Genomic DNA, 12,008 nt, shown 5'->3' with positions numbered 1-12,008 from the left:
TGAAAAGGCAGAAGACTATGTACCAGATGAAGGAACAAGATAAAACCCCAGAAAAACAGCTAAATGAAGTGGAGATAGGCAACCTTCCACAAAAATAATTCAGAATAATGATAGTGAAGATGATCCAGGACCTTGGAAAAAGAATGGAGACAAAGATCTAGAAGAAGCAAGAAATGTTTAACAAAGACCTAGAAGAATTAAAGAACAAACAAACAGAGATGAACAATACAATAACTGTAATGAAAAATACACTAGAACGAATCAATAGCAGAATAACTGAGGCAGAAGAAAGGATAAGTGACCTGGAAGACAGAATGGTGGAATTCACTGCCGTGGAACAGAATAAAGAAAAAAGAATGAAAAGAAATGAAGACAGCCTAAGAGACCTCTGAGACAACATTAAACGCAACAACATTCGCATTATAGGCGTCCCAGAAGAAGAGAGACAGAAAGGAACCAAGAAAATATTTGAAGAGATTAGACAAAAAATTCCCTAACATGGTAAGCAGATAGCCACCCAAGTCTAGGAAGCACAGAGTCCCAGGCAGCATAAAACCAAAGAGAAATACGCTGAGACACATAGTAATCAAATTGACAAAAATTGAAGACAAAGAAAAATTATTGAAAGCAGCAAGGGAAAAAAGGACAAATAACATACCAGGGAACTCCCACAAGATTAACAGCTGATTTCTCAGCAGAAACTCTACAAGCCAGAAGGGAGTGGCATGACACATTTAAAGTGATGAAAGGGAAGAACCTACAACCAAGATTACCCTATTCAGCAAGGATCTCATTCAGATTCGATGGAGAAATCAAAAACTTTACAGACAAGAAAAAGCCAAGAGAATTCAGCACCACCAAACTAGCTCTACAACAAATGCTAAAGGAAATTCTCTAAGTGGGAAACACAAGAGAAGAAAAGGACCTACAAAAACAAACCCATAACAATTAAGAAAATGGTAATACGAGCCTACATATTGATAATTATCTTAAACATGAATGGATTAAATGCTCCAAACAAAAGACACAGGTTTGCAGAATGGATACAAAAACAAGACCCATCTATATGTTGTCTACAAGAGACCCACTTCAGACCTAGGGACACATACAGACTGAAAGTGAGGGGATGGAAAAAAATATTCCATGCAAACGGAAATCAAAGGAAAGCTGGAGTAGCAATACTCATATCAGATAAAATAGACTTTAAAATAAAGAATGTTACAAGAGACAAGGAAGGACACTGCATAATGATCAAGAGATCAATCCAAGAAGAAGATATAACAATTATAACTATATATGCACCCAACACAGGAGCACCTCAGTACATAATGCAACTGCTAACAGCTGTAAAAGAGGAAATCGACAGTAAAACAATAATAGTGGGGGATTTTAAAACCTCACTTACACCAATGGACAGATCATCCACACAGAAACTTAATAAGAAAACACAAGCTTTAAATGACACAATAGACCAGATAGATTTAATTGATATTTATAGGACATTCCATCCGAAAACAGCAGATTACACTTTCTTCTCAGGTGCACCCGGAACATTCTTCAGGATAGATCACATCGTGGGTCACAAATCAAGCCTCGGTAAATTTAAGAAAATTGAAATCATATCAAGCATCTTTTCCGACCACAATGCTATGAGATTAGAAATAAATTACAGGGAAAAAAACGTAAAAAACACAAACACATGAAGGCTAAACACTACATTACTAAATAACCAAGGGATCACTGAAGTAATCAAAGAGGAAATCAAAAAATACCTAGAGACAAATGACAATAAAAACACGACAATCCAAAACCTATGGGTTGCAGCAAAAGCAGTTCTAAGAAGAAAGTTTATAACAATACAATCCTACCTCAAGAAACAAGAAAAATCTCAAATAAACAATCTAACCTTACACCTAAAGGAATTAGAGAAAGAAGAACAAACAAAACCCAAAGTTAATAGAAGGAAAGAAATCATAAAGATCAGAGCAGAAATAAATGAAATAGAAACAAAGAAAACAATAGCAAAGGTCAATAAAACTAAGAGCTGGCTCTTTGAGGAGATAAACAAAATTGATAAACCTTTAACCAGACTCATCAAGAAAAAGAGGGAGAGGACTCAAATCAATAAAATTAGAAATGAAAAAGGAGAAATTACAACAGACACTATAGAAATAGAAAGCATCCTAAGAGACTACTACAAGCAACTCTATGCCAATAAAATGGACAACGTAGAAGAAATGGACAAATTCTTAGAAACGTATAACCTTCCAAGACTGAACCAGGAGGAAATAGAAAATATGAACAGACCAGTCACAAGTAATGAAATTGAGACTGTGATTAAAAATCTTCCAACAAACAAAAGTCCAGGACCAGATGGCTTCACAGGTGAATTCTATCAAACATTTAGAGAAGAGCTAACACTCAACCTTCTCTGACTCTTCCAAAAAATTACAGAGGAAGGAACACTCCCAAACTCATTCTACGAGGCCACCATCACCCTGATACCAAAACCAGGCAGAGATACTACAAAAAAAGAAAAATATAGACCAATATCACTGATGAATATAGATGCAAAAATCCTCAACAAAATACTAGCAAACAGAATCCAACAACACATTAAAAGGATCTGACACCATGATCAAGTGAGATTTATCCCAGGGATGCAAGGATTCTTCAATACATTCAAATCAGTCAATGTGATACACCATATTAACAAACTAAAGAATAAAAACCATATGATCATCTCAATAGATGCAGAAAAAGCTTTTGACAAAATTCGACACCTATTTATGATAAAAACTCTCCAGAAAGTGGGCAAGAGGGAAACTACCTCAACGTAATAAAGGCCATATACGACAAACCCACAGCAAACATCATTCTCAATGGTGGAAAATTGAAAGCATTTCCTCTAAGATCAGGTACAAGACAAGGACGTCCACTCTCACCACTATTATTCAACATAGTTTTGGAAGTCCTAGCCATGGCAATCAGAGAAGAAAAAGAAATAAAAGGAATACAAATTGGAAAAGAAGAAGTAAAACTGTCACTGTTTGCAGATGACATGATACTATACATAGAGAATCCTAAAGATGCCACCAGAAAACTACTAGAGCTAAGCAATGAATTTGGTAAAGTTGCAGGGTACAAAATTAGTGCACAGAAATCTCTTGCATTCCTATACACTAATGATGAAAAACCTGAAAGAAAAATTAAGGAAACACTCCCATTCACCACTGCAACAAAAAGAATAAAATACCTAGGAATAAACCTACCTAGGTAGACAAAAGACCTGTATGCAGAAAACTATAAGACGCTGATGAAAGAAATCAAAGATGACACAAACAGATGGAGAGATATACCATGTTCTTGGATTGGAAGAACGAATATTGTGAAAATGACTACACTACCCAAAGCAATGCACAGATTCAACACAATCCCTATCAAATTACCAGTGGCATTTTTTACAGAACTAGAACAAAAAATCTTAAAATTTGTATGGAGACACAAAAGACCCCGAATAGCCAAAGCAGTCTTGAGGGAAAAAAACGGAGATGGAGGAATCAGACTCTCTGACTTCAGACTATGCTACAAAGCTGCAGTAATCAAGACAATATGGTACTAGCACAAAAACAGAAATATAGATCAACAGAACAGGATAGAAAGCCCAGAGATAAACCCATGCACCTATGGTCAACTAATCTATGACAAAGGAGGCAAGGATATACAATGAAGAAAAGACAGTTTCTTCAAAAAGTGGTGCTGGGAAAACTGGACAGCTACATGTAAAAGAATGAAATTAGAACCCTCCGCAACACCATACACAAAAATAAACTCAAAATGGATTAGAGACCTAAATGTAAGGCCGGACACTATAAGACTCTTAGAGGAAAACATAGGAAGAACACTCTTTGACATAAATCATAGCAAGATTTTTTTTGATCCCCCTCCTAGAGTAATGGAAATAAAAACAAAAATAAACAAATGGGACCTAATGAAACTGAAAAGCTTTTTCACAGCAAAGGAAACTACAAATAAGAGGAAAAGACAACCCTCAGAATGGGAGAAAATATTTGTAAAGGAATCAGTGGACAAAGGATTAATCTCCAAAATATATAAACAGTTCATGCAGCTCAATTATAAAAAAACAAACAATCCAATCAAAAATAGGCAGAAGACTCAAATAGACATTTCTCCAAAGAAGACATACAGATGGCCAAGAAGCACATGAAAAGGTGGCTCAACATCACTAATTATTAGAGAAATGCAAATCAAAACTACAATGAGGTATCACTTCACACCAGTTAGAATGGGTAACATCAGAAAATCTACAAACAACAAATGCTGGAGAGGGTGTGAAGAAAAGGGAACTCTGTTGCACTGTTGGTGGGAATGTAAACTGATACAGCCACTATGGAGAACAGTATGGAGGTTCCTTAAAAAACTAAAAATAGAATTACCATATGAGCCAGTAATCCCACTACTGGACATATACCCAGAGAAAACCATAATTCAAAAAGACCTACGCATCCCAATGTTCATTGCAGCACTGTTTACAGTAGCCAGGTCATGGAAGCAACCTAAATTCCCGTTGACAGCCAAATGGATAAAGAAGAAGTGGTACATATACACAATGGAATATTACTCAGTCATAAAAAGGAACGAAAATGGGTCATTTGTAGAAACATGGATGGACCTAGAGACTGTCATACAGAGTGAAGTAAATCAGAAAGAGAAAAACAAATATTGTATATTAACGCATATATGTGGAATCTAGAAAAATGGTACAGATGAACTGGTTTGCAAGGCAGAAATAGAGACACAGATGTAGAGAACAAACGTATGGACACCAAGGGGGGGAAGTGGCTGGGGGTGGTGGTGGTGGGACGAATTGGGAGATTGGGATGGACATATATACAATAATATGTAAAAAATAGATAACTAATAAGAACCTGCTGTATAAAAAATAAACAAAATTTTAAAATTCATAAAAATAAAATACCTTTGAGGTATAATTGAATAAAAAAAAAGAAAAACAAAAACAAAACTATACCATGTATCCTGGAGTTAAACTAATGAGTTAAATATATCAAAGGTGGTAAAACCCACAATTACTCAAATTTAATTAACAGAAGAAATTTACTTGTATAGTGAATCTTTGTGGTTCTTCCTGTTGTCATTCCCCTGCATGGGTGTCATCTGAGCCCACTTCACAGCATTACCAAAGTAGTGTGGCAGGGGACAAGACAAAACCTGGGTGTCATGTAATTGGGCTTTCATTTCTAGAGAAGATTTTTTTTAACCTATGCAACAATGATTTTCAAATGAGCATATTTTATGTTTGTAGCACTAGAGTTATTGAGAAGATCAAAATGTGTGTTTATGGAGATGTTTACATATGATTTTTCCCATTCGATGAGCCAGGAACCTGAAGCTCAGAGAGGAAAAACAGTTACCTAAAGTTGGCCAGCCAGCTGATAACTGAGTCAAAACAAATATTGACAAGTTTTGCCTTATCAATGTGGGTTTTTTGTTTTGTTTTTTTGTTTGTGTATTTTTTTTGAGTTTCAGATCTTGCTTTATTTAAGTCCATGCTAATGTATTTACATTTTAATGGCTATTTTATGATACAAACTATCTTTGTTGGGTTTATAGTACCTAAACAATAGTGCATGGAATAACAAGATGATTTTAAATTTTAATTCCTCAGGATCAGTATCTAGGAACTGAATAGCTAGGGCAGACTTTTGATTCAATACCAAAATTCCTTCTGAAAACCAAGTGGTTGCTAACTTACTTCCAGTAGCATTATAATATTCTTGAGCTAATACAGTGTAACACAATAACAAAAAACTCTTGACAACTTGATGGGCAAACAGCATCCCATCTTTAATTTTTTATGCTCCAACTTAATTTCCGTACATACTTCATTCTTTTTCTGAAGCAAATATAGTGGGTACTTTTCCTTTTCAACTTGGTAAGCTTATTCTTTTCCACAACATACTGGAGTATTCCCTCTAGCAAAATAAACTGAGTTATTAAAGCAGGCAAAATTCTTGCTACAACAACAACAAAAAATGATGCTGTTTTGTTTTAATATACTTATTCATTAAGGCCTTTATACATGTTGCTCTGCTTCCTATTGATAAGAATCATTCTTTTGGAAAAGGTATGCACAGCTGGAGATATGCAAAGTAAATAAGCAAGTAAATGTCTCACATTGTCTGTAAGTTTCAAATGGACCTGGTAGATTTCAAGGGATTGATAAGAATGAATGGGTGAATTGCAATAATGGGGAAAGATGAAATGCATTGAGTATGGAAGAAAATTAATTATTTCAACACCTATTCCATCTGCATATGTTGTCCAGTCAAGGGTTCACTATGGATAATTTAAGTTCATGAAACTGAATCTTATGTGTATATTTTTAATCCTGTTTCTTCGTATTTTTGACTTTCCCAACCTCAGGTCCATCTTCCAAAGACTTCAAAAAGATCAAAGTTATAAAAAATAAAGTTGGGTATTCAGTCTTCCTTTGTCAGTATAATTTAGGGGGCAGTGCTTCTTTGTTTTTAACTGATAATTTATTGCCAAGGGAAACAATTGCCTTTAACATTCATTCTATAGCATAATAATCTTGACTATGATATAAAGCTTGATTATGTCTTGTGATACTTTGATTCATTATTTCAGCAAGTTGCTTTATTTTAAATCTTAGTTAACCTTAAATGTTTACATCATTAAATTTTAAGGACAAAAACTTTTTAGAATCATAAGGTGAATAAATCAAAATGGTGGGGCCAAAGTTTAAATTCCAGTTTGCCTCATCCTTTTTCACTAGATTCTTTAGTCTTCTTATAATTCTAATTTTTTTTTAATAAAAGGTGTTATCCAGTATAGCCATCTTATTTTTTATGTAGAATATTCTTGCCAAGAAAATTATGATAGGATAACTTTCTATTGCCATGCTCTTTCTATATTGCAGTGTCTCTTTGACCAAATACATCACATGGAACAGAACACAGACAATAAGTACAGCAAACAAAGCTAGGCCATCATTTGTTTGTTCCAAATCCAAAGTTTAGCTCCAAATTATCTTCCATAGGGATTTTCAGAAATACGTATAGCATTCCAAATTTGTAATTTCTGTGCCTAATTTTTTTTCTTTTTTCTTTGGCCACACCGCGTGGCATGTGGGATCTTAGTTCCCCCATCAGGGATTGAACCCGCGTCCCCTGCATTGGAAGGTGGAGTCTTAACCACTGGACCACTGGGGAAGTCCCCTTTGTATCTAATGTTATCTTGAGATCATTAACTATGAATTCAGATAAGCAAAATAAAGGAAGATTAATATTGAGCAAAGCAGCAAAATTATTAAGAGAGAAAAACAATAGATAATTTGTGGAGCCTTTGTATACAATACAGACTGGAAATAATTGACTATTTATGTCGGAAGTATTCCAGAATTCTACAGAAAAAAATATTTGAAAATTATGTATGAGAAAACATGTAATGCCTTTTAGCACTACATATTTTTACAGTTTCATATGTTTTCACTACTTTTTTTCCCTAAATAATGTGTGTTTTTATGCCATAACTCGAAATAAGGGCTTATCTCCTTCCTGGCTCCTGATTAAGGAAATGAAATATATATTTTCCTCTTTGAATATCATTTATCACAAAATTCTTTGAACAATATCCACATCTCAAATTATTAACGTATATTCTTAGATTTCCATGTTGACAAATATTTTATGACTTTTTCTTGAAGGTGGCCAGAATCAACTTTTCTAAATCTGAATCCCCCAACTTTCCTCTAAATCTATTCCATCCAACCTCTTGCCCATGTCAAAAATGCCCACTGCAACCAAATTTCTTTCTTAATTTCACTGTATTAGTTTATTCTTTTCTCTCCACCACAGTGGCATTTCCTAAATTCAACCGTCTAGTTTCACTATCCTCCACACTGTACTTCAGTGTGACATTTCCCTTGAACACAAAATCTGATGCTGGCTTCCCATTCTCCAAATCTCTTGATCATTATAGTAATAATTCACATTTCCTGGGCACTCCCTATATCAGGGGTCCTCAACCCCCAGGCCACGGACAGCTAACGGTCCGTGGCCTGTTAGGAACCAGGCCTCACAGCAGGAGGTGAGCAGCAGGAGAGGGATAGAAGCTTCATCTGTATTTACAGCTGCTCCCCATCACTTGCATTACCACCTGAGCTCCGCCTCCTGTCAGATCAGTGTCGGCATTAGATTCTCATAGGAGCGCAAACCCTCCTGTGAACTGCACATATGAGGGATCTAGGTTGTGCACTCCTTATGAGAATCTAATGCCTGATGATCTGAGGTGGAGCTGAGGCAGTGATGCTAGCGCTGGGGAGCAGCTGCAAATACAGATTATCGTTAGCAGAGAGGTTTGACTGCACAGAGACCATAATAAATCAATTGCTTGCAGACTCATATCAAAACCCTATGAGTGAGTGGCAAGTGAAAACAAGCTCAGGGCTCCCACTGATTCTGCATTATGGTGAGTTGTATAATTATTCATTAAATATTACAATGTAATAATAATAGAAATAAAGTGCACAATAAATGTAATGCACTTAAATCATCCTGAAACCATACCCACCCCCCAGCCCTGGTCCATGGAAAAATTGTCTTCCACGAAACTGGTCCCCGGTGCCAAAATGTCTGGGGACTGCTGACCTATATGTTGCACTGTTCTCAGTGCCTTATATAAATTCATTCCACCATTCCTCACCATAACTCTATGAGCTAGTTACCTCCATGTTCCAGATGAGAAAACTGAGCTATGGAGAGGTTAAGCAACTTTCTCAAGTTTACACAACTAATGAATGGCAGAGTCAGGACTCAGACTGAGGCATCATCTTCCACATGATGCCTTTCATAAGTATTCTATGATCTACAAACTAAAAATAAATTTAATTGCATGAAGCTGTTGGTACCCAATGCATATCACCTTGTGTTTTTGCTTCAGTGCACACAACTGGACTCCCAACTCCCAGAACGTGCATTTCTTTGCCCGAATGCCTTATTTGCTCTCTAGAGCCTGCTTTACTGCCTGGTTGGAAGTACCAATGAATTAGCACCCACCCTCAACCAATAACCAAAGGGAATTGGTGTGTAAATACTCCAGCCCTATTTGCCTGCTCAAGTGGAATGACTCTCAGGCCTTACACTGTTAGTGTTTTACACTGGCTTCAGAGTTCCCAGTGGGACTATGGGGAGTAAATGTTAGCATGCTTCTTAATAAATCCTTAATTGTCTACCTTCCTTCCTATCTCACTTACTCTCCTAAGGGTATTTTCTGGGTTCTCCTGCAAAATAAAATAATTGCACTTTTATCTTTTGCTTAAGTACTGATAGTATTTCTGGAGGTACTCAAACAAAGCACATGGTAAGAAACTTCAGATCTAGATTCCTGTCCTTTCTTCTCTACCAACTCTTTCATGTTCTCTCTTATAGTTCTGACATATACCAACGTACTTAGTCTCTGGGGTTACTACTCTCTCTCAATCTTCCATGATTTTGCACAGCTCAGCCCCTCTAAATGAAGGGCCTTAACTTCTTGCTCATCTTTATCTTCAATTTAAAACTAAAACACTACCTCCCACATTATGAAGCCTTCTTTGACTCCCAGGGAAATGCGGAGTACATTTGCCTCTGTTGGTATATTTTGTGTTACATCACCATGGCAATTATCTTAGTGGTTTTAAGTAGACCTGCCTGTGTCTGCACAAGAATCTAGGCACCTTGATTATATGGAATAGATTACTACATGTCTATATCCCCAACACAGAGTAGGCATTTAGTAAACATTTCTGAAAAGACTGGGTGGATAAAGCTTTTTGTTATATCTCTAGTTATTTTGATTTATAAAATCATATTTAGAAGATTTTTCCTTACAAATATTTTATGGTTCTTTATTTAATAGCCAAAAGGTTTTCTATGTCCAACAAGCTCAATTTTATGATTAAAGCTTGACATTATCTACAGATTCTTAGCTGTGTGTCAATGTTACAAATGTTACAAAGCTACCGACTGTATTACAAGCTTCAAGTGCCAGGGAGGAAAAATTTCTCCTTCTACCCTTCAATATTCTTTGGCTGGTCTAATAATCAAATTAATGTAAGACAGATTAACAGGAGAAAAACAAATTTAATTAAGTATTATGGGGGAGGGGGTGCCCCATAAGAATATGAGACCCACAGGCACTAAGGCAATAGTGGTTTATATGTCATCCTGAGCTAATGAGAAGGGGGTAAGGGTCTGAGACTTCAAAGGGAAGGAAGATAATTTACTGGAAGTTGGGAAAAGCAAATGTTTAGTAAAGAAATATTTGCCATGCCATGTAGACAATGAGATACATAGGAGACTTTGAACAAGCAGACCTTGCTAATTTTCCCCTAGTCTGCCATACCTAGCTCATAATCTTTGTAGTTGACTCTGCTGATAGTTCCTTCCTGGAATAGGTCCTCTATCTAAGCTTTTTTAGGTAGTTACGTGGAAGGTAAAAAGAAAAACATCTTGAGTCCTTTGTTTCTTAAAAACAATCAGTCTAGAATAATCCTCATGCCAAAGAGACAAATTTTGGGGTGGCAAAATTCTGCTCCCCTACATGAACAAAATAGGCTGCAAGTAATTCTGTTATTATTTTAAACAGAATTTGGAAAATAAAAATAAATATATTTTTTATATCATTACAGTGAAATGGAGGCCTTAACAATTTGATGGGACTATATTCTATCATGTTTTGCAATTACATTATGAAATATGTTAAAGAAATGTGAGAAAACTTAAAACCATCTTTTAATAGTATTAGTACTAATTATATTCCCTAGGTGTGGCACCAACAAAATTCTTCAAACAATTTGCTAAAGCCTGTTAATATTATAAGCTAAAATTTTGTTCAAATGACTATCAGCTGATTTACTACTTGGATGAATTTCATATGGTATCAAATATCATTTTGAAAGGTTCCTCTTCATCAATTTACCTTTCCATTTGGCTAGTCTAAATTTACAGTTTTTATTTATAGAGTATAATTGCTTTAGGTACTTTTTAAAAAACTGTATACCAGTTTTCTATTCCTAGGTAATTTGCCCCTGCCTCTAAGAGTAAGTCTCAAAAAAGAATTGTGGCAAAAAGAGACACTTTGGATGTATATATGCCCCAGGCAGCAGAAGAATCCAGTACTTTTTCTTCTGGGTTAGCCTAACATTGTGTCACAGCTGATATTTTAAACATGATTCTGAGAACTGAGAATTGAGTTTAGTTCCCTCAATGACACTAAGTCATACTCCCTCTTGAACAGCTATTTGTGTGTCTGGCTTTTACATCTAACGCTTTTCTTTTTCCCACCTTCCATTTGCGAGGAGAATTTTTAAGATGCATTCAAGTCCAGAAATTCAAAATTATGGTTCCCAAAGCAAGTGTGACTCAGCCAGGTTGTGAATTAAGGCAATAAAGCAAATGCCTATGTTCAACTTTTATTTTTATTCATTTCGAAAACGTTATTCCCTGGAATGGCCTCATGAGACAGACACCTCATAGTGATTTGCTTCAGCAAACTTCTTACCCATCTGGTGATCTCTAGAATGAAAACGGAACAGGCACAAGTGACAGAAATCCAGTTAACATAGAATAGGCCAATTTCCTTCCTTCCTCAAGCACATACACTTCCTAATGGCTTGGAATTAGGAATGCCTTTACCACCCTCCAACCTTCACATATCCAACCTCTAATCTTACTCTTTCAGATCTCAACTACAACTCCCTAGCCAACCAACACCCCCATTTTACATGCATTCATAACTACCAATTTGTCTGCTTAATAGTACTTTTCATAGCTGTTTTTAAATAACAGTGTATTCGCTTGTAGATTGTACGCTTTTGCCCCTAGGATGTTAATTATACCAAGACAGAAACCTGCATTCACACCTAGTAGCTATATAGTGCCTTAGTCTTCATAGGTACTCAATAA

The sequence above is a fragment of the Balaenoptera acutorostrata genome, chromosome 12 (genome assembly GCF_949987535.1).
Source record: "Balaenoptera acutorostrata chromosome 12, mBalAcu1.1, whole genome shotgun sequence".
Lineage (NCBI taxonomy): Eukaryota > Metazoa > Chordata > Mammalia > Artiodactyla > Balaenopteridae > Balaenoptera > Balaenoptera acutorostrata.
The sequence above is the reverse complement of the archived record's forward strand: the minus strand, read 5'-3'. Positions refer to the sequence as shown.